This window comes from Danio rerio, chromosome 24 (genome assembly GCF_052040795.2).
Source record: "Danio rerio strain M-AB ecotype USA chromosome 24, GRCz13ab, whole genome shotgun sequence".
Taxonomy (NCBI): Eukaryota; Metazoa; Chordata; class Actinopteri; order Cypriniformes; family Danionidae; genus Danio; species Danio rerio.
In genome coordinates this window covers 32,465,039-32,489,197 of record NC_141044.1, presented here as the reverse complement: position 1 = coordinate 32,489,197, position 24,159 = coordinate 32,465,039, and the positions used below count along the sequence as shown (strand labels likewise).

The window sequence follows — 24,159 nt, the reverse complement described above, 5'->3', positions numbered from 1 at the left end:
GTTGTTAAGGGGTGAATGGTATAAGGACTGTACTGTATGTGGAACTGTGGATGAGGACGACTGGGTCAGCAATGACAGGTGGAAGGGAAAGAGGCTCAGAACAGAGATGCTCCACTACCTTCACTAATATACCCTACTGACTTACTGCACAGTAGATTCACACACACATGCTTTTCATGTTTTATAAAGACTGCTCTTAGACGACATAATCTTATTACTGTATAACTGTACCAAACACTTACCAATGTGCTAAAAATATTTAACAAACAAAGCAAAAAAAAAAATATTCTGTGTCTAAATAAGCCTGTGTACATTTCTATAACACTATACAGTATGTATATATATATATATATATATATATATATATATATATATATATATATATATATATATATATATATATATATATATATATATATATATATATATATATAGTAGCAATCAGATAAAAAGGTAATCTATTTAAATAGCTAATATTTTTGCTAAAGTTCTTCCTGTTATGATCACCAGTTGCAGATCGCACACACACATCTGAAACTCATGATCAATGATTACCTAGACTATTTAAACCAGTCACTTTCTCACACACTTTGCTGAGTCTTGTTTTGCTGTAACACTACAAAGCGTAACCTTGTCTAGTCTTTCTGTGTTTGACCATTGCCTTGTTTTTGTTGTTTGCCACCTATATCGAGCTCTTTGCCTGTGTTTTCGACTCTGCTTCTGGATTACCCTTATGCTCCTGTTTGTGCCTGTTGACCATTGCCTGCCTGACAATTCTAAATAAAACTGCATGTAGATCCTCAACTGTTGTCCAGCATCTCTAAATTATACTCCCTTATGTCCATTACAAACTCCATCCATTACAAACTCTTATAGTAATATGCATCATTAAAGTGTCATTTATGTACACATTTCCCACAGAAAATCCTTAATTTTTATTAACATGTACAAAACTAAGTTAAAAAGGAAAAATTGCATTGTTAAATATGCATTACTGACCTTGCATTACACACTTATGGTTTTGCTTGAGGCTGAAGAACATTTCCTCAAACTCGCACACACGCTCAGGCCTCAGGAGTTGCTCTGGAATGAAGGGTAAAGAAATGTAAATGTCTCTTTCATTGTATAAAACACAGTAGCCACATTTCCATAATACAAAGTGTGAGAGCAGGGTTTAGTTTTCCTGCGTTTGACAGACTATTGCATGCGAAATGAACACTTTCAGGCTCTTTTTAGCCTCCCATGGGCTTCAGTCCCTCTCCCCCTGTCTAGACATTAAACAGACTCTGACCACCCAGCGCCTCTCTTTTATTTATCACGGATGACACGACTGTGAACGAGACAGGAGAATCTTCCTTCACTCTCCTCTGGGCTGCCACAACAGACCTGACAGCTGACAGTCTCTTTTCTGTGACGGCAGAATTTCAGCTTTCTTCTCGAGGGCAGTTTTTTTTTTATCACGCATGTGAAATACAATCTTTGTCTTTTTAGAACATTTTAATTTGATGTTATTTACATGTGTATTATGCTTACACTCATTGTAAAAAGCATTTAGTTATTTTACTTTAAATAAGTAAGTAAACCTATTATATATATGCTTTAAAAGTTCAAGAAACCCTGAAGTACTTTTATTTTGATTTTAACAGATTTGTGTGTATTTAGCATCAATTATTACAATGTTAGCACCTGTTAGCTTTACTTGTGGGGAAAACTGGATGATTTTGAGCTTTTGTCAGCTAATTTCATCTTCCGGGTTTAAAATCACTATTGGGAAGGGATCATAATCAGTGATGCAGTGCTATCTGCCTTCCATGAGATGACGTGTCGGTTTCTTATTATTACTCATAGACTGAGTTTTCTTACCCTATGAGAAGACCCTGCTAATGACTTATTCATGACTGCACCTGCTTTCCATAGACAGACCTGCCAAGTGGTAAGACCATGGCATGCAGAATTTAGCCATTTATGAAAGATCATATGTGTTTGTTTCCATGATCCACAGCATTTGTTGCATGGCTTTCCCAGCGATGCTGTCAGGGCCGATACAGCAAAGCTGTTTGTGTACAGCAAGCATTTCTGTCAGGAGAACTGTACAAGAATTGGAGAATGGCAGACTTTTTATTAGTTAAGTTTGTTACCATTCAGACACATGGGCGTGCTGCTGTGTTCACCTTAAAATCTTCCAGATTGTCGGCAGGGCTAATGGTTGAAATAAATTAGGAAAAAGACCTGCTGCACTGCTATTCACTGTGTCTGCATTCAGACCAGGGGATTGAGGAGGAGAGAAGTTCTCCTCATTTACAGTGTTTGTATAACATATATACAAGATTATATTTATAATGATATAACAAATTGTGGTTATATATGAAAATACAAATAGCCATACATACATGCATACATAATATATATGTATGTATGTATGTATGTATGTGTGTGTGTATAAATGTATGTATGTATGTTACGACATTAAATTACTTACTGTTTATTTATTTGCATTTTAACTTTGTAAACTATAAAATTATCCGTCTCCTCACATTTTGTATCAGATTTTTTCAGTCTGATTTTGTGAGCCAACTCACAGTAGATTGCCCTCCTCTTTTCCCCCTGCACTGCTGGCCACGCCCACTCCTCCCACTCCACACCCATCATGGAGAATTGTTTTGAAAACAATTCTGAGGTAGACTTGAACTGAAGGGAGGAGGGGGGGTTCATGACCCTTTAAACGCAAAAAGTAGATTTTACTTTTAAACAATAAGTAAAGCTATTGAAACTTGCAGTTGTTAAGTTTATGTAGCTTTTTTTTTTTTTTTTAAATTATGCGCATGGTTAAATTACTTACTAATTCTAAGCCAACAGATTAAGTAAAGTCAAGTAAACTAAGGTTTATTATATTATAAATGATAAATTTATTATAACAATAAATTAAATATGTTTACAAACTATACTTGCAACATGGTCTACAGTCTGCACTGTAAAAAAAAAAAAGTTGACATCTCAAACTTTAAGACATTTTGGAATTGACTCAACATTCAACCCAATTACTGCTCTTAACATAATTTAAGTTGAGTAAAGTTTGTTGCCTTAAAACTTTAAGTTTTAACTTTTTTTACAGTGCGGTTGTAAAAAAAAGTTGAAAGAGGCATAGATTTTATTTTTAATTTTTTTATGTATTTTATAGAAAAAGCATTTTATAAACTGTAAGTAATTGTGTTAGCAAGTTCTAACATGTGACTGATTCATTATGAAATTGTTCACATGTTGGTAACACTTTATAATAACTAACTGCACACTATGAATTATTTATTAAACATTAGCCAATAGTTAATTCAATATTTGTTAAGCATTATTAGACTTTAGTAAGCATTTTATAAATACAGCTACACGTGCTCTTTTCTTGATGTATGACATCCTTATTGATAGTTTTTTGATACTTTGTTAGTGATTAATTTTTTTATAATTTAACTTTAACAGAATTAACAATTTGCTAATGCTTAATAAGTAATTCATAGTGTGTAGTTTTTGTGAAGTGTTACCCAGGCTGTTATTATGAATATGCTTTTAAAGCAATAACAATATTTAGTTTTATTATGGTTTAGTATTGTCTGTAATATGAACAATGTTGCAAATAACATTATTTCTCAGCCCTAAAACTCATCATGTCAGGGCACCCATCATTTTCATATGCATTGACATATATTTAACCCTTAAACTCCAGACATTCATCCTGTTTACAAATATGCCTGACCTAAAACCTGAAAATATATTTAAAACTAGCCAAAGATTTCTCTCTCTCTCTCTCTCTCTCTCTCTCTCTCTTTCTCTCTCTCTCTCTCTCTCTCTCTCTCTCTCTCTCTCTTTTAATTATTTCCATACAGCACACAGCCTGGTTTATTCTTAGTTGGTCCATGCAGTAGCAATGGTCTGGTAAAATGATATGACAATGGACTCAAAGCAGCTGAAAATTAATCATTGTGTTCTGGCCAACTGGAAAATTCAATACCTCTGCTATAGCCGTCGATAACGCTGACCAGAGCTTCATGTCTTCAGACCATTTTACACTCGAGCGGAACTAATTGTGCTCAGTTGGGAATACTGACATTTGATTTCTCTCTTAGAGAAAATATAAACATATTGTGTGGCTGAAATTCAATAACAGCAGCTTTTAAGCTTCCTCTTCTGAAGGATATTTCTCACATAAATGAAGCGCAAAAAATTTACACTATGAACACTTAAAGAAAATGTAAAACTTGATTTCCAATACTTTTTTGTGTACACTTTTTTGTGTGTCTTGTTTATATATTTGTGTGTCATATATATATATATATATATATATATATATATATATATATATATATATATATATATATATATATATATGCAATATATACACATATTTTGCGTATATATATATGCAAAATAGTTCATTACTGCAAAATAGTTCAGTAAAAAGAAAGCAAGAAGAAATGGCTGCATGTGTTTAGCATTTTTTCTCATCTCAAACACAACAGTAATCTGTGATCTCCCGATTGCAACAGAGAAATATTGAGAAATGTCTCTAGATTGATGGCTTTTCATGCCGTTTAGGCTTTTAAAAAAATGTGAGCAAAATCACCTGTTTCGTCATCACTTTAGACATTACGCTAGAGAATCATCATCTCTGGTTTTAAGACTTTAAGATGAGTCCCATCTCACACTCGATACACTGCAATTACTATGGTATAAATACAGCACTACAACATTCAAATGAGAGAGATTGATTTAAAAAGTCACTAAACAGTTTAATAATGATTTGATCACCTGTACTTTAAAATCATACTGTATTTTTCCTCATCTAAGGGCTTATTATGCGATCTCTGTTGCCATCTCGTGAATGGACAACATCAACCATCTTTGGTCTGCTCAATGACAGGCTAATGGCCGCCGATGTGCTGTCTCTAAGAAATTTTTAAAATATATAATCAGAATAATTTAAAATAGTCACTATCCTTATAAATAAACTGCATAGTTGCAATCTAAACAACTACATTCTAAAATAAAAAAGCCTCAAAAGTACATTATGTTGTCCAACAGCAGCCTAATTTGTCAAAACGTAGAGTGTCCTCTGCTTGCTGATGTATGTTATCATAGTAATATAAGCCAATCTATCTATCTATCTATCTATCTATCTATCTATCTATCTATCTATCTATCTATCTATCTATACAAAAATACATTAAATTTATTTTAGTTATTTTTTTTTACAATATTTTACTATATTTAAATTGTATATATATATATATATATATATATATATATATATATATATATATATATATATATATATATATATATATATATATACATATATATATATATAGAGAGAGAGAGAGAGAGAGAGAGAGAGAGAGAGAGAGAGAGAAATAATTATTATTATTATTTATCTAATGGCTTTTATTCATGTCAGAACCATTCACCTTGTGAATAGACATGTGGCTTTGACATAAATACAAAAAGTGAAAAGGCCATTTTACCTCATGCTCTCAGAACTAAGAGACGTTGAGAAAATCTGTCCCTGAATAAAGATGAGATGTGGTAGATTTACATTCCTTGATGACCAAGGATTGTGTGTAATTATCAGGATCCTAGCTAGATTTAATCTGTGCTGCGTGTGGTATGATTGGCCAAGCAAATTAATCAAACTACACAGATAGAGAGAGAAAGGGGGGGAACGAAAAGACAGAGGTCATTAAAACTTCAACAAACACTATTGACCTCGCCACCTCAGAAAACAGCAAGAACTTCAGAAATGGTTTCAGAAGCTTCTTACAGAAAGACACAAGTGGGGATTCATGAAAGAATAAATAAACTGCCGGTGAGGTTTTGATTAACTGGCATGGTTAGCATGGCAAATTCCCCTACAGATTCACAGATTAGAATGCAAAGTGTCTAAAAGCTCATAAAAGCAGTGTTTTCCCTCAGGAAAGTGGTGGTATTGTTCATATTCAGTGCATTTTCTGTGAAAACAAGCATTTAATCACATTGTGTGGAATGAATGTGTAATATGCCCTGAGTGCGTAGCATGCAAAATGACTCTGAATCTCCTCGGCGCTCTAGCACTGCCTCTAACAAACAGAACGGAGCGTTGATAATCATATGTGCTTATTTACTAGCAAAGCTAAACTCATCTACGACTATAATATTCATCATAAAATGAGGTCTGTTTAGGCAGATTAAGTTGGAGATGTCACAATTGATTGAGGAAGGTGAAATAATGCCAGCAATGTATAAAAAAGGTAGACAGCTGGCCAATATATCAAAGGATTTACACAACAGGATTAAGCGCTGTTGTTGAACACAATTGTATTATAGATTAATACATATTGCATTGCTGGTTCGCAGTGTTAATTCTGGGAAGCATATTTAACTTCAAGGAATTTGTATCTGGGGAAAGTGGAACAATGGGCGACTGCTTATGTTACAGATTAAAATGGTATTTAGAACCGTATGTTGTGAGTGAAATCAGTATTATTAAACACATGTCTAGAAAGAAAACAGCATTTGCTCAAAAGGAAATTACTGGTTCGCTAAAATAAAAGAAAAATAGGTACGTTTGGGTTTAATCAACAAGTGAAGAGAGCAAGATCTAATAAATATTCATTCTTGGATTAACTCAAATAGTTTCCTTAAACGAAACAGCTTTTCATTTAAAATGTTTTTTTTTTTTTGTTTTTTTTTTTAAATAAAATAAAATCAACAGTCATGGTTCCTCTTATGGAGACTTGCTTTAAAACTTTTTATCAATATTTTGATAAATAATGTAATCATGTTTTCGCAGAAATAATGGGTGGATCATGTGAATTTTTGAAAGTAGACTGAAAAGACTGTATATAAAGTGCTCTGCATAAATGAGCACATCCCCATTTTAAAATTAAATAATTTTATTTATTACTTTTTACCTAAAATATTTAGGAATAGAAGAATAATACATTTAAATTCAAATGTGTTGCTGAAAAAAATAGATAAATGAATGAATAAATAAATAAATAAATAAATAAATAAATAAATAAATAAGTAAGTAAATAAACAAATAAATAACTACAAAATTCCAACATATTAGAAAGATTTTTGGACAGCAAAATTAAGTTTGTTAATGTTTGTTTGTTTTTTGATAAGTTTCAGTTTGCATACAAACATACATACATATATATACACACATATATATATATATATATATATATATATATATATATATATATATATATATATATATATATATATATATATATATATATATATATATATATATATATAGACACCTGAGACCCAAAGTGTTTTTTCCTTTTTCTTTTTTTTTTCTGTGATTTCTTCATCCTAATTTTTACATTTTGCTTTTGTTTTTAATTTTACAGCATGTTGACTGTAGTGGACAACAGGACCATTTTAGTTCAAAACGACCGCCTCTCCGACAACAAAACTGTACAGGATATGACTGTAAAAGGATAATAATCCATTATTATTGTAACAAAAACAAAACAAAAGCCATTTTCCTTTTGTATTAAAATTCCTGGAACAGTTTAGTCTAAAAGAGAGCTGAACTCAAAAAAAATAAATAAATAAACAAAAATAAAAAATGTAATAAAAGTGATTGTCATTCTCTAATTGTTTCTAATTCTCTTGTTGTCTGGTTGTCAGACTCTAAATCAGAGTCTTCTTCAACTATTTTATAAAGAATCCTCTCTGCTTCAGTTCTGCCCCCTACAACATGCAGTCATTAATTACATTAAGATAGTCCTGGTGCCCACTATAGTTGACATTTAAAAACACAAATAAGTTAACAGCTTTTTAAGCTAAATGTATTGTTCTTGACACTTTAATAAACAAATTTATGTAATATTAATAGTAAAAAAAAAAAAAAAACTTTAAAAGCTAAATTTTACATGGCTCTCTGCTTCCCATAAAATGTTTTTTTGTGTTTCGGCCATTTTGGATGCAGTGTAAGAAGTGGTTCCTAGCATGCCAGCCAATCAAATGACATATCACTAGAAAGCCCAGGAAGTCCTCTGAACAGTACAACAGGACTTGAAAAAGTAGCTTAAAAATGTAAAGAAAATTCATGAAAACCTAATGTCCTCTACACAGGACACAAGTCAATAGACAAGGGTCTCAGGAGGATATATATATTGCCCACTTTATTAGGTACAGCTGTCCATCCAACTTCTTGTTAATGCAAATTTCTAATTACATGGCAGCAACTCAATGCATTTAGGCATTTAGACATGGACAAAACAATCTGCTGCAGTTCAAACTGAGCATCAGAATGGGAAGGAAAGGTGATTTAAGTGACTTTGAATGTGGCATGGTTGTTAATGCAGACATGCTGGTCTGAGTATCTCAGAAACTGCTGATCTACTGGAATTTTTATGCACAGCCATCTCTAGTGATTAGAGAGTAAGTAGTAGATCTGTGGGTGCAAATGCTTTGTTGATGACAGAAATCAGAGAAGGGCCAGACTGGTTCCAGCTGATAAAAAGGCAACAGGAACTCATAGAGCCACTCGTTACAACCAAGGTATGCAGAAGAGTATCTATAAAAGCACAACACGTCCAACCTTGAGGTGGATGGGCTACAGCACCAGAAGACCACACCAGGTGCCACTCTGTCAGCTAGGGGCAAAAGGGGATCCAGCCTTGTACAAGTAAGGTGTACCTAATAAAGTGGCAGGTGAGTGTGTCTGTGAATATATATATATATATATATATATATATATATATATATATATATATATATATATATATATATATATATATATATATATTAGGGATGGGAAGATTAACCGATATGTATCGATACGCGGTCATGCGCGTGCACGATGCGAGTGCATCGGTTGAGCAGCAGAGGATGAATGAAATTTTGGAAGCAAATCGAGATGCATCGGTTTTTGCGAGATGCATCGATTTTTCCGAGATACAGCTTATATTTTTAATATAGAATGTATTTTTTATTTATTAACAAGTGTTGTCAACCTGTTTTTGGCGCATAATTTAATCGACCTACTTAAAGTAAGCCTTAGCAACGGATTTGCGGATGTGTACACTCACACTACAACTCAGTGTATGAGGTGTGCGGATGAAGCTAGTGGAGCGCCCTCAGAAAGCGCGAGAAGCAAAACAAACATTCCCCACTGAGTTTTAAATCTAAAGTATTGCAACATTATGGATTTAAGGATGGACGACATGACAGGACAGATGCAATTTGCAAAATGTGCCGCGCATCTGTAAAATACGCGGGCAGTACGACTAATCTGAAATGTCACTTGAAGCGGCGCCACGGTGTTGTTGTGAAAGCATCTTCCAGTGTTTCTGCATCCCCGGCTATTGCACTGCTTCAACCAGTTCCAAAAGTGGTGAGAAAAGCATTGAAAGTTTTTTTTCCATGCGCAACAGTTCTGCTCGCTCTACGCCAATAACGAATGCTATTGCATTGTTCATCTGCAAAGATATTCAGCCTAGTGTCACGGAGAACGAAGGTTTTAAACACCTCCTCCTGTTAATTTTTATTTAATAATAATAACAATAATATTAATAATAATAATGATAAAAATAATTGGGTGTCACGGTGGCACAGTGGGTAGTTTGACCACCTCATAGCAAGAAGATTGCTGGTTTGTTATATTTTTATTAGCCTGTTGCTTACAGTGATAGTGATGTTTCAACGCAGCATAACACTGCTAGTTCACCACCTTAAGTTTTGAATAATCAGTGGCAAAATATATCTTTGTAAAACTTGTTTTCATAGTTGAAAAGTTAAATCACAATTCTTGTTGTGCAATGCTAAATTTATTTATGTTGAAAGAGTGCAAAAAATATAATTTTTTAATATATATTGCACTTATACATTCTGTTTATCTTGAAAATACTTAAATAATATGTGCTATATGTTCTAAAATGGCCCTCTACTGTAAACTGACTGAGAGAAGAGCCAGTTTGTAAAAAAGTCTTGGTTTTGCTTGGTTAATAAATAATCAAACTCATTCAATGGCACAGCATCCTCTTTCACATCATCTCATAAACTTGATCTAATTAGTTAGTGCTGAATTATCGCATCGTATCGTGATATGGGTGTGAATCGTATCGTGTTGCATCGCAATATGTCACAAATGTATCGCTAATATATCGGATCGTATTCTTTGTATCGAGATGCGTATCGGATCGGCATTATAGCTGCCCAACCCTAATATATATATATATATATATATATATATGTTCGGTTATTGAGGTTTCTTATTCTAGAAGGCATCTGATTGGACAAAAACACTGTGGTTCAGAGTACTGTCAGTATCTGTGGTGTAGTTCCCCTAAAAAAACTGCAAATGTTTCATGTGTAATCTCAAAGACGTGATTTGTCAACATGTGTGCCCTTTAAGCTTTGAACTTAAATTTAAATTTCTTTAAACTGGAATTACACAAAGATATCATACGATATCAGTGAGGAAAGGGACAGACAGAATAGCAAAGATAGCCAGAAAGAGAAAATACACAGATCCAGAGATCCCAACACAAGACACCGCCATCATTAAACCAGCCCAGATGGCTCATACACAGTGTTTTCTCTCTCTTGTCCTGAAATCAAATGTCTCATCCTTTCAAATCTCTTCTGTCTCTGGGAATATCAAGTACAGGCTGTCAGAAATGTGCCAAAATCTTTGCTGAACGCATTTCGCGTCAGTAGCTGAAGTAGTTTTGTTTTGAGACCTCCCTTGGTGTGCCATCATCATCATCATCATTATATACTGCCAATCCTCAAAAGCATTTAAATCTGTTAATTTTCTTAGGATTTACGCTGACACTTTTCCCATGAGTGCTTCTGACGCCATCACTGGCAAGGAGCCAGTCATTATTCTAGGATCTAGTTTGTGCAATCATGCTTACAAACATACTGTACTTGATATCAAGTTATAAATACACCTGTAAATGTATTATATAGACACCACACTATGTACTGTAAATACACCAGGCATATATTCAGTTGAAATTATTAGCCTCCTTGACTTATTAGTCCCCCATTTATTTTTTTTCCCCCGATATCTGTGTAAGGGACACATTTATCAAAACATTTCTAAATATAATAGTCTTAATAACTCATTTCATATAACTGATTTATTTTATCTTTGCCATGATGACAGTAAATAACATTTTACTAGATATTTTTCAAGACATCTATGCAGCGTAAAGTGACATTTAAAGACTTACTGTAAGTTAATTAGGTTAACTAGGCAGGCTAGGGTAATAAGGCAAGTTACTATATAACAATGGTTGGTTCTGTAGATTATAGGGGAAAAATATAGCTTAAAGAGGCTAATAGTTTTGACCTTAAAATGGGTTTAAAAAATAAAAATAGATAAAACTGCTTTTATTCTAGCCAAAATAAAACAAATAAGACTTTCTCCAGAAGAAAAAAATATTATTACACATACTTGCTCTGTTAAACATCTTTTGGGATTTTTTTTTAAAAGAAAGAAATATCTAAATAATAATTCAACTGTCTATACATAAGTTTGGTAATGTCAAGAATTTGATGAAATCTTAAAACATAACACATGAAAAGTATTTTGTGTTGCATATTGAGTTTTACAAATAAACAAACAAACAAACAACATCTGATGTTTGTACATTGTAAAAAGAATTATTTACAAAAAGTCAAGATAACAAATGTTATGTTGCTTTAACTTAGTTAAGTTAATCCCATTTCAACCATTTTTAAAACAAAGTTTAACTTAATATTATTTGTCAGTTTGATTGATTGAAGACTAGAAAAGTTTGATTTATTAGATTCAAAAAAATAAATCTGGCATTTGTGTGTGCGTGTGTGTGTGTGTTTGTATTTTATGACTAAATTATAAGAAATAATATTTTTATTTGTTTAAAAAAAGTATTAAAAAAATGTGCAGAAACTACAATGTAAACACGCATGCACATCAGAAAATGTCATGTGATTTAGTTTTAACAGATCATGTGGTAAAATTGCATGTTAAGGTATGGCATTAATGGACAAACCAGTGGACCGGCCACATTGTAAAACGTCTGAAATTTTGTTTATATGGATGCCTTACATTTGCAAGTATAGTCTCGAAAAAGTAATCTCATTGGCTGTTGTGCTTGCTAACACATTGACATGGTTGGGCAGCCTGATCTCACAAGCAAAGGTAACTATTTTACGTTTTTCAATTTAGAGACTAATTCATAAGAATTAGTACAAGTTCAGTCATAAGAAAATGTACATTTTTAAAAAGGAGGCATGGCACCAAACCCCGCCCTTAAACCCAACCTTCATTGGGGGATGAGCAAATCGTACTAAATTGTATGAATGAGATCGTACGAATTCATAAGAATTAGCGACTGAAACAAAAGGTTCCGAATTGCCGTGATATTGCTTTGGATGGTGAATGTTTGCATCAGATTTCACACAGTTTAAAGACAGTGGGCTTCTAAAAAAGCTGTTTAGTAACTGTTCAAGCTCTTTTTTTTTTAAACAAACCATACTTCATTTTAGACAAAAAAATGGAAAACTATTATATTCTATTTAACATACTGAAAAAAAAAAACTAGTAAACAGGTATATAAGTTTTAAATTTAATTAAATTTTTAATATAATTTATATATTTTAAATAAAGAGTAATATATTTTTTCCCAGTATTTGGTTGTGGCTGGAGAGGCATCCGCTGTCTAAAACATATGCTGGCGGCATATGCTGATATAAAAATGATAAATTATATAAAAATAAGTAGGCAGTTCATTCCGCTGTGGCGACCCCTGATTAATAAAGGGACTAAGCGGATGTCACATCCCTGGCTCGTTCCTGCCACTCCAATCACCATTCTCCCTCACCATCTCGTTCCTGCAGCTCCAATCATCACTCTCCCTCTCCAGCCACCTCTCACCATTCTAAACTCCTCTCACAATTCTAATCAGACACACCTGCACCAGCAATCACCATTCACGATAAAGACTCACCGTTTCCAGTCGATCATCGTCTGGAATCGAAGTCAGATGGTTCACCTCACCTTCTCCCCTGTTCGCTTCCTTCCGTGGATATTTCCCTTCTCTCGTGGACGTTTTTCCTAACCTGTGGATGCACATGCTGTGACTATGGGAAGTGACTTTGATCCTCTGATGGTTGAATGAAGATCCTTGTTTACCTTGTGAACTGCTTTTCTCATCCCAAGATTATCACTTACCTGCTTCTCCTGTTGAACTATCCACATCGTTTTCAATAAATTGGCAAAAAGAGATAACTTTCTTTGTCTTCATTGTGTGACCTAGACAGGTGAAAAGAAAATGAATGAATAAATTAATTATAAACATTTATTCATAACAATATTAAGTACAGATCATATTTCATTAAGATCTTTTATGAATGACCCACTGTAATATATACTTTTTTTTTTAATTAGTTAAACACGTAAAGGCTGCTTTATACTTCTGCGTCAAGCGCACGCGTATGCTAAAACGCAATCTACGTGTGGGCGCATAGCCCTCGCCGTTGCTGTCGCCGATGTGCACCTCTCAAAAAATGCACAAGCTCTGTGATTGATCGGCTTGGTAGTGCTAACAAGTGTGGGCGGGACCGAGAGTGATTGTTTACAAGGGTGGAATTACGTGAAGGAGCACCGAATAGAAAGTTTTGTTTTGTGTTTACCTCATGGTTAAAGTTGTTGCACAACCACAGGTTCCTGCCTTAAAATGAGTGAGTTTGAACCACTTGTACATTAAGGAAGCGTTCAGAAAAACCAAACACCAGCGAAGAAACTTGACACAAAGGAACATAAACCTCACTGCAAACTAGCGTTTTGGAAGTGTTATTGCAGAGCAACAGAAACAGCGCACAGAAGTATGAATGCACAACTACGCGCATTGCATGCACCATGCATCACACCGATCACTTGACGCAGAAGTATAAACCAGGCTTGATATGGACAATTTTAAGATGATTTTCTCTGAATATTTTCCAGATTTTCAAAAAGTTGTGCTTTCGCCAAATATTGTCCTATACTAACAAAGTATCAAAGACAAGCTTATTTATTCAGCTTTCGGTGATGTTTACATCTCTATTTAAAACAACAACAACAACAACAACTTACCATTTTAAATGGATGTGTTGTCCAGGGACACATAACATGCATTAACTCAAATGAAATAATTTCTGGGTAAAAAAAAAAGAAATAAATAAAAAAGAAAAAAAGCCAATGCTTGCATTAAAACAAAGAATTCAACAGTTTTTAAATCTAGTGGTTTTTACAACACAAAGCCTGAACAAGAAAACGAAACAATTAAAACAAAATTGCAGTTTACTGTCAAGGACATTAGAGAAAAAGCTATGTGTAATTGCTCTTAATTACCAGTAAACATGTCAAGAATAGTGAGATTGATGTCAGGGGCAGAAAGTGACCATTATTACCGCAGTCTCTTTAAAGGCATATTAGAAAACAACATTTGCTTAGTTACTGTAAATATATTGAAGAATAAAAAAAATAAAATAAAAAAAGAGTGCCGCATTGTATTGAGCACAAATAGCTCATCCTTTGCAATACAATTTTTCTTTCTAACTCTCAATACCCACCAGCGAATCTGAATTCAGTCGTCTCTTCTTTCTGCCAAAAACCCTCACAGTTTTCATGATTGGCACAGATTTCTAGCCGAAAGAAAGAGACAGCGGGAAAGGGAAAGATGTACACTTGCCTCTAAGTGACCTTAGCATCCGTCAGAAAGCTTCTTAAAGAATGAATGAGAACGCTGACCTTGAGTTTGGGCCCCTGACAGCCATGACAAATTTCAAGGACTTTTCTTTTTCTTTTTTTGTAGGTGTTGCACTGTTGTTCTGCCAATGCTGTATGATTTAATCCAGTTTGAGCAGTGACACAGGCTGGCAGTGCAGTCCCAGATGCAGGGACAGATTTCCGACGATGCATGCAGCCAATCTGGATTAGGATAAGAGACAGGCAGAAGTGTCCCGGCTCTGAATCTTGGAGTGTCGACTTCTGTTCTGAAGAGGAGACGGAATGATTAGAATTGCAGAACACACTCCAAAACAAGTCTGCTGCATATTAAGCGTCTCTTTAAAAAAAAACTTGTTTTCGCTACACATGCTTGCTTTTTCTTAAAACCTAAATCAAAGTGCCTTTTTTGTCAATAACTGGATTTCAGGTAACACTTGAGGATAATGAGAAAGTGAGAGAGGGCGTAATGAGTCAGAATGAAAAAATAAAAATAAAACTAACATGCATTCTGCCTCTTTGGGATTTTAGAGTCTAATGGGCTGAATAAAAGTTTAGGATTTTTTGTCAATACTGGTTCAAGAAGATTGTGACGAAACACGCTGTATGTAAGTTTTTGACTCTTCTAAAGCACAAAAATACCATAATATGTTTGCAGATATTTAAGAGACATGTCAAGTGAACATACTTGTTTATCTGAAAAACAGTGCTGAAGTCAAATTTTTTGCTTTGAAAATGTGCTTTCCGTGCCGTAATGTCTGTCTTTGTTTTGGTAATTTTAACCTGCCCAATGCCAGTTTATCTAATTTTATTTCAGCACCCCGAGTTGCCTTGGTGGAAAACACTGTATAGGGTATGTGCAGAAGCATGCATAAGGACTTTTAATTTGCCAGGGTCAAACGCTTTCTGCATGCCGTTACAAAATCATTGCGTTTAGGATCTGGTTTCTTTAAAAATAAGACTTTTATGAAAATCAAGTAGTGCTTGTAAATGGCTTTACATTTCAGTTTACATTTCAAGAGCTAAATGGATGCATAATTCTATTTAACTGATTATATTTTATTTACATTACAGCATCAATGCTGTAAAAGGAAAAAAAAAGTCACAATAATGAAAGTTTATCGGTATGGGAAGAAACACAAGCTCTGCATATACCGCATAATTGCTTTATTGGCATGACAAATGTTACAAATGTATTGCCAAAGCATTTATAAAGTTTACATTGAAAAGAACACACACATATATATATATATATATATATATATATATATATATATATATATATATATATATATATATATATATATATATATATATATATATATATATATATAATGTATATATTTATGTGTGTGTGTGTGTGTGTGTGTGTGTGTGTGTGTGTGTGTATATATATATATATATATATATATAATGCAAATAAAAAAATAATACATTTGAATTAACTGTACATTTACGAAATCAACATTTAAGGATAAAATAGTAATAATAAAAATTTATAGTGAGTATAATGATCCATTTATAATAAAAATCTCTCTCTCTCTCTCTCTCACCAAGTGTTTTCAGGCACATATATTTGTTACAGCATTTACTAATTGTTAGCTGATTTCCTATTTAATATTCACTAGTACTTTACTAAAATCAGACGTGCCACTGTTAATGAAATAAACTAATAAATGCTTAAGAAATATAGCTTATGCTAAGTAATATAGATCACTAATGTTAACAAATTGAACAACAGAAATTGTTTATTCAATGTTTAATGTTATTGCAATGTTTAACTGTAAGTATTTATACAATTCATGTAGATTGTAAAAAAAAATATGATCAGTTAGTTATGACAGCAAATGTGTTTTGTTCATTGTAATTATTAAACTTAGCAAATCATGTCCTAACTTAATTTTATAAGTTACGCAAGCTAAGCAAGTTTAACATAATATAAGTTCAATGGACTCATAAGGTTCATTTGATTCAGCTTAAACATTTAAGACAACCAGGATTTTTTATTTTTTATTTATTATTTTTTTTTTTTTACAGTGTAGCAATATAGGTAGGTATTGTTTATCCTTAGTTTTAAGTTTATAGAAAACTAATGTAGTTTACTATCAACAAATAAAAAACATCATGGTAAAAATGCAAAATGCTGTGTTCTAGATTAGGGTCAAATGTTGACAAGCGCAACCACTAGGTTACATTTTAAATTTACTTGTAATTGCATTTTTATCCCAACAGCTGGGTATAAAGTGTGTTGCCCATATACAGCATGCATTAAAGTGGCTGTTGGATGTTCAGAATGAAAACTTAAATACAGGATAACATTGACTTTAAACTGAAAAATGTGTGCATGTACCGTAATCATGTTAGATACTGCTGCAGATAAAAAAAAGCAACAATTATGAGTGATCTTCAGTGTTCACATCTGACTCATAAATAAAGTCACTTTGGAATGCAAGAAATGGCAAAGGTCTTCAAAGCAGTCACTCTCCATGTGTGAAAGGTTGCAGATAAAAGAAGAAAAAAACACATGTTGCCTACATGTGCAGCAAGCATACAGACATTCAGTCAGACATTCTAGACTGGAAACTGTGTGAAAACTTATAAATCTGAGAACTTCCAGTTGCACCTGATGAATCTGAATTGATCTCTGTCCTTGAACAATCTTGAAAACTAAAAAAAGGGGGGCTAAAAGGACAAGCCTGAGGCAAAGATCTGCCTTCTTGGTTAGTGGTACATAGTGTTTCAGACACCTAGTATATCCTATAGTAAATATCCTAACCTATGAAGACTTGGTTTGTTCGAAAAAGAAATAAATAAATCCTCTGGAAACTGTTAATAATGATTGACAGTCATAACACCTACACATGTGAAGAAAACCTTTCAAAAAGGTGTGCATTTGCATAAATAATAAGAATCCTCATAGCTGTTGAACAGCTGCTACCACTGGGAGCTTTCCAGAGTAATGAGTGATTACATTTACTGCAATCAGAGAACTTGCTGTTTTTCCAGCGTGAGAATGAGCCATCTGACAATATGAGCACAACGTAAAGTTGGTGCGTGCGTGTCTGAGCATATATGAGCAGTGTTGGAAAAAGTTTGTTCTGAAGAATAATGTTCTTTACACTACTGTGGTATTCCAGCCTGATCTCACAAGAAAACGTACGTATTTTACGTTTTGCCAGTTTAGTGGCTAATTCGTACGAATTCGTACAAGTTCAGTCGTACAAAACTGTACGATTTTAAAAAGGAGGCGTGGCACCTAACACCATCCCTAAACCCAACCGTCATTGGGGTATGAGCAAATCGTACTAAATTGCACGAATTAGATCGTACAAATTCATACGAATTAGCCACTAAATCAAAAAGTTATGAATTGCGGTGAGATTGTGTTGAGTAATCCTGTTTCACCACCCATCCTTCTGTCTGTCTGTCCATATTTCCATTCATCCATCCTCCTATCTTTTCACCCATTATCTTCAATATATCTGTCTGTCTGTTTATTTGTTATCATATTCATCCTTCCATTGCTTATTCAGTCATTGTCTTTCATCCATCCATCCATTTATCCTCCACCTATTCAATCACTGTCTTCCATCCATCCATCCATCCATCCATTCATCCATTCATCCATCCATCGTTTCTATGTTCCTTCTTAATGCCAACTGTGTAAATAATTATTATCCATAAGATGCTTTTGATAAGCTATTGTTTGTTTAGTTTACCTTCAAGCTTTGCTTCCTTCAGTTGCTTGACGCGTCGCTTGTGCTCGTGACGCAGCCCGTAAGTGCCAACACACACACACATTATGTACATATCGACATGCTAAAGTCTTCCTCTATATTTTCATCGAAGTTGTTCACAATACTGATCCATCCACAGAGTTTGTAATGTAGTCAAATGTTTACAAGTACAAATGCAGCCGTTTAGAGCTCATTTCTGGTTCATGATGTCAGAATTTACCGCTATTTCGGAATAGATGTGTGAACGGTCTTTTCCGGAAAAATTCCTTAATGTCCTCGCCTGCATGAACAGCACTTTTTTGACCGGTAAATGCTGGAATGCTAAATTACTGGTAAGGTATTACTGTGTGAAAGGGGCTAGTGTCTTCCATCCATCCATCCATCCATCCATCCATCCATCACCTATTTAGTCATTGTCTTCCATCCATCATATCAGTATTCACAGCATTCAAAGTTTTCTAGTTAGAAGTTTATTTTTGCATTCCAACAAAATTTAATACTTCCATAATGTCAAAAATATGAAATACAGTTCTTGTTTGTCATCCGAAAAATTGTCAAATCCCCACATTCGATAACAGGCTCTTGTAAACTAATCTACAACTTAAGCACTTAACAAAAGCACTTAATTGAAATCAAGCTGAAAATAAAAGCATTTGACTACAAATAAAAATAATTAAAATTGAAGACCAAAATTGACTAAACTAAAACAAAACATGTAAAACAGTTTTTCAAAAATGACAAAAGCACATTCAACTAATAATAAGCTGATAAACATTGAAAATAAAAGCTAAAAAAAAAAAAATAATAAGATTGTAAAAATGTAAAAATACTAAAATAACAAGAGTTTGATGGAATCCATCACCAGACACGAACTGCAGTATTCAACTGTGTGTGTCTTGGATATCTGGACTGTGACCATGCTCACCTTTCCTGCCCACAGATCTATTAGATCTTGCAGCGTCTCCTCCTGACAGTTTGCCGGCTCTCCTTGTCTTTAATTTGAGCTTTCTGTTACAGGTGTCAGTCTTCCTCTCTGCGCTGTCAACCCCCTGTCCATTACAGCGGTCAGCCACGCTCAGAACTCGGGAAGAAATTGCCTATGTCTTAAGTCAAATTACAGGCAGACTATTGCAATTCAGTTTAACCTGATGGGAGAGAGAGAGAGAAAAAAAGACAGTGGGTTGAAAAGACATGGCAGGAAGTCCAAATGAGTCTGCATTCGTAATAACTGGAGTCAGTGCTCATATTGACTGTATCCCAAGAAACGTCCAGGGAAAATATCCAATATACTTATCTGATGCTTACCCTGCTGTCTGAAAATATTGAAAAATGTAAGACGCTCCATTCGACTAATATTTGTCCCATGCACATGCCTTAGAAATGTCTGAAAACAGAGTCAGGCTTTTCGGTTCGCAATCCTGAGGCCTTTTAAAAACAGCACAACACATGCATACTAAGCAATATCTTCCTTTAGATGAAAAATAGCAATCACCGTGATGGGCGGCGAGAGAAATACTGATCTCTTGTGAGTTATGGGCATCCATGGCAGATGAAAGTAACTTCCTTGCTCTATTTGGAATATCATTATTCCACAGATGCTCCGGGGCTCATTTCAATAGACCACAGCGGCCATATTTTAGCTTGACAGTTGAGTGACTATATCAGCAACAGATAATGACACTACGGCTAATATCAGCTTGAGTTGCTGTGAATGCTGACAGGTGAGGCATTGCTTTGTGACGCCATTGAAGATTTATCAGCTGATTAACCTCAGCTTTAGCTTGTTAGCCGTATAAATAATTGAGATTTGAGCTGACACGGAGAACATGGGAGTAATCTGAGTGAGAAATAAATTAGATGAAACGTAGACTTAGCACATTGCTTAGCACATTAATATGTACTGCTTTATTTCAACCAGAACATACCCATCAAGCATAATGGTCAGTGAAAGTTAGCATTAGCATGTATGTCTCTTGTCCAGGAATTTTCACAACAGAGTTCATTATGCAGGCTAGGAATGTTGTCTTTGCTATTGTGTTTCTGTTCAGTAGATGCTAAACTAACTGTTGATAAGCTATTTCTCACAATTGACATACAGTGTGTTTTAAACAAATATTAGGTTTATAATGTTGCTAAGCTAATACTCAATTTATTTAACACTACTCTAAATAAATGGTATTACTTTTAAAATGTATGACAACAAACTTTCTTTAAAACTAGACATACAGCATGCGTACCTCAGAAATAGCAAAGTTAGCATGTAGCTAAGCTATTGTACTGACCTGGTACTACAGTACCATAGCCAGCTACATCATGGGAAGTGGGTTAGAGTTTTTTATGTGTTATATTAGTTCAGTACAGGGGATATTTTGTTATAAACTTTATGTGTGTTTATGTTTAAATTGGCTTCTGTGTTTTAAGCCCAACATATCCTTGGTTTATAAAATATTGGTCAGTACCATCAATGAGGGCCTCCTACTTGCTTATTCTGCCAGATTGTTGCTAACAGACACTCGGGGTAATGCCAATTTTCCAAAGTAGAGGTGTGAAAACACTAGCTGAAACGAGGGGGTTTCATGGCCCTTTAAAGGAGCTTTACCCTGTACTAAAATGGCAGCTCTATACAGGGCCGGAGCAAGCTCAACTGCCGCTCTAGGCAGAGGACGATCACGCCGCCCTCAACCCCTATGTGAAAACGAAAGTGACCGGCTATGAAAATGAAGTGAGGTGTCGCGGACCTTTATTCTGCCGCCCTATGCGCGGATATAACTGACGACAGGCGAGTGCTGAGGGAGGGAGGGAGGTGTCACCGACGCTGCTCTCTCTATTCTGCCACCCTATGCACTGAAATAACTGAGGACGCGCAGGTGTCGCGGACCTCTATTCTGCCGCTCTATGTGCGGATATATCTGAGGACGCGCGGGTGCTGAGGGAGAGAGGGAGGTGTCACCGACGCTGCTCTCTCTATTCTGCCACCCTATGCACTGAAATAACTGAGGACGCGCAGGTGTCGCGGACCTCTATTCTGCCGCTCTATGTGCGGATATATCTGAGGACGCGCGGGTGCTGAGGGAGAGAGGGAGGTGTCGCTGACGCTGCTCTCTCTATTCTGCCACCCTATGCACGGAAAAAACTGAGGACGCACAGGTGTCGCGGACCTCTATTCTGCCGCTCTATGTGCGGATATAACTGAGGACACGCGGGTGCTGAGGGAGAGAGGGAGGTGTCGCTGACGCTGCTCTCTCTATTCTGCCACCCTATGCACGGAAAAAACTGAGGACGCGCAGGTGTCGCGGACCTCTATTCTGCAGCTCTATGTGCGGATATAACTGAGGACACGCGGGTGCTGAAGGAGAGAGGGAGGTGTCGCTGACGCTGCCCTCTTTATTCTGCCGCCCTATGCGCGGAAATAACTGAGGAAGCGCGGGTGGTGAGGGAGGGAGGGAGGTGTCGCCGACGCTGCTCTCTTTATTCTGCCGCCCTATTCGCGGAAATAACTGAGGAAGCGCGGGTGTCACGGACCTCTATTCTGCCGCCCTATGCGCGGATATAACTGAGGACGCGCGGGTGCTGAGGGAGAGAGGGAGGTGTCGCTGACGCTGCCCTCTCTATTCTGTCGCCTATGCGCGAATATATCTGAGGACGCGGGTAGTGAGGGAGGTGTCGCGGACATAACTGAGGACGCGGGTGGTAAGGGGGGTGTTGCGGACGCCGCCCTCTCTATACTGCCGCTCTAGGTCGCCTCAATGGACGCGCCGGCCCTGGCTCTATAGATGCATTGCTTCCAATAGATACCAATAGCGTAGGCGACATCTAATGTAAATTTCTATGCCTCCACACTGTCCCCAAACCCAACCCTCTCAGGAAACTGTGCATATTTTCTTTCTAGTAAAAAAAATTAACAAATAAATAAATACTAATTTGTTATAATTTATTTTATGTTTTTGAAAAATGAAGACATGGACATTATGCTCACAAGTAGGCCGCCCAGGAACTTTGGGCCCAGAAATCCACAGATTTTCGGCCTATCATTGAGTCTATTTATTCAGTTGAGTGTAATTGTGCAATTCAGTTTTTAAATGAATTTCAGTAATAATATTGACTAATATGAAAATGTTCATTACTTACAATACAGTTTGCTAAGTAATAATCTCTGTCTTTTAGTAGATATATTATATGAGAGACTTGCTTTGTTTCCCAAATAAATGGATCTAATACAGAGGTGTCCAAACTCTGTCCTATAGGGCCGGTGTCCTGCAAAGTGTAGCTAATACCTGCCAACATTCGTCTCTGAAAATTGGGGACACCCAGAGGGAGGAGGTGGGTGGAGGGGATTGGGCAGGGGGGTGAGGTCTCTGAATAACTCTGTTGAAAACCGGGATAGGAAAGTAACTATACTTTGGCGTTATGCACAGGGTTTTTGGGGGGGGGGGGGGGGTGTAAATTCCATGAGAAAAAACAAAACGGGAAAGTTGTGGGAGATTTGTCTGAAATACGGGAGACTCCTGGTAAAAACGGAAGTGTTGGAAGTGTTGGCAGGTATGGTTTAGCTCCAGCTTCCTTCAACACACTTGCTTGGAAGTTTTAGTATACCTAGAAACAGCTTAATTAGCTGGTTCATGTGTGTGTAATTGGGGTTGGAACTAAAATATGCAGGACAATGGCCCTCCAGGACCGAGTTTGGGCACCTTTGATCTAATTGGAATTGCATTGTCAACATTAAATAATAGTAAAAAAAAAATTAAAAATTAATTATAATTTTTTCCTTCAATATATTAGGTTTTTAGTTACGATGCACGCAAAATCATTCCACATAAATCCTCAGATTTTTAACAACATTCTGCACAGAAATAGCAAAAAAAATTACCGCAGATTCTGTTTGGCCCTATACTCCAAGTCATACAAATTTGTCCTCATATGTCACACTCACACACACACAGACACACACACACAGACACACACACAGACACACACAGACACACACACACAGACACACACAGACACACACAGACACACACACACACACAGACACACACACAGACACACACACACACACACACACACACACACACACACATTACAACTATAAACTGAAATAATATTATATTTATAAAAGCAAAAAGCCAAGGAAAATTGTAGGGAAATAAATTGGCAATCACCTTATCTTATGAAGCACACATGAAATGCTGCTTTACATTTCAGCCACAAGGTATTTTAGAAGAATAATTTATCTGCCTACTATTTGGAACAGATTTTTGAACATAAAGGCTGCGTCTATAATGCCTATAAAAATATCGCCTAGGTGGGCAGCTGACTAGGTTTCGCAACAGAGCTAATTTGTTGGCTGACGTAAGTGATACGTTGACACATCGCTCAGTCTTTATCAACTCATTACTTTATGTCAAACAAGCAACAGGGCTATAAGTCATTTCCCCTCAAAGGGTCTGAGCTCCTCCAAACAAGACTGATCGGATCGCTTCTTAAATGTATTAAAAAGCTTTATACCCCAAGTCTGATTTAATGGCATGGATTAAAATAAACACTTGGAGTTTGAATGGGTCGGTGACTTTGTAAGCGAGGGCTTTCTGGGCCTCTTGTCTTTAGACTGCAATCTATTGTCAAGCCCCAGCAGCCCATCGACACAGTCATTGATTTCCTGATTAATGTACCTCT

General features: G+C 35.6%; 1 long non-coding RNA gene across 1 annotated transcript in view; it reads right to left on the bottom strand.

Annotated features, from left to right (window-relative positions):
- Nucleotides 1-19,631, bottom strand: part of LOC141380728 (uncharacterized) — a 29,697-nt gene extending 10,066 nt beyond the window's left edge. Inside the window, exons 1-7 of the long non-coding RNA XR_015525119.1 lie at nucleotides 19,412-19,631; nucleotides 14,774-15,018; nucleotides 14,596-14,667; nucleotides 14,117-14,178; nucleotides 13,214-13,294; nucleotides 12,990-13,101; nucleotides 1,000-1,083 (exon numbers count right to left, since the gene is read on the bottom strand). This is a non-coding gene — a long non-coding RNA (uncharacterized LOC141380728). The remainder of the gene's footprint in view (nucleotides 1-999; nucleotides 1,084-12,989; nucleotides 13,102-13,213; nucleotides 13,295-14,116; nucleotides 14,179-14,595; nucleotides 14,668-14,773; nucleotides 15,019-19,411) is intronic.
- Nucleotides 19,632-24,159: the final 4,528 nt, after the last annotated feature.